The sequence below is a fragment of the Camelus dromedarius genome, chromosome 9 (genome assembly GCF_036321535.1).
Source record: "Camelus dromedarius isolate mCamDro1 chromosome 9, mCamDro1.pat, whole genome shotgun sequence".
NCBI classification, from domain to species: Eukaryota; Metazoa; Chordata; class Mammalia; order Artiodactyla; family Camelidae; genus Camelus; species Camelus dromedarius.
In genome coordinates this window covers 74,542,903-74,543,735 of record NC_087444.1, presented here as the reverse complement: position 1 = coordinate 74,543,735, position 833 = coordinate 74,542,903, and positions in this window count along the sequence as shown.

Sequence of the window (833 nt, the reverse complement as noted above, 5' to 3'; positions counted from 1 at the left end):
GCTGTGGTTAGTGTGGATAACTTAGGAGAAGGTTGGAAAAAGAGCAGGTTCCAGATCAAGTGGGATTCCATTTGTCTGAAACCCAGAAGCAGGCAAAACCAAGTATGTTGCCTAGACATGCACACATACACAGGTTCAGTCGGGGTTCCCCTTGGTGCTGATGGTGGGAGAGGAGCACATGGGGGAACCCATTAAGCTGGGCTATGTCTTTGAATACATGTAAGTGTCCAGTCATCTGTCACCACCCTGAAGGAGTTAGCTCAGTGGCCACGGGTATCAATGGCAGCATTCCTCTCCGTTCCCTGGGGCTGGCCAGGGGGTTCTGGTTGTGCTTCAACAGTGGGAAACAGGTAAAGCTGCTGGAGTGCAGATCTGTATCAGGTGATTCCCAGATCCCGGCCGGATGCTCTGCCTCTGCTCTCCATCCTCCCTCAGCCTGTGCCATGCTAAACCAGCTTTTGGCTAAAAAAGTGCCCATGGCTTGTTCTTGGACATTTATGGCCCTGTTTCTCAAAGTCACGATCATGAGTCATTTCAAAGACAAGTGTCCCATCCAAGCAGAAGCCACGGAGGACGGAGGCCAACAAACTAGACAGAGACAACTGGCAAGCCCAGTTGCTTCTCTCTGAAGGCTCCACCCCTGCCGCAGTGGCCCTTTGTGCAGTCTGAGCCTTGAGTACATCCAGGACCCATATCTGACCCTCCACCTGAAGGGAGGAGAGATGGAGAGGCCTCGAGTCCCCCTAGAAAGTAGAAAGTGGTATTTTACCTACATGTTTTCATTCAACAGCCACTTATGTAACACCTGCTATGGACCAGATCTGGCGTTGAGG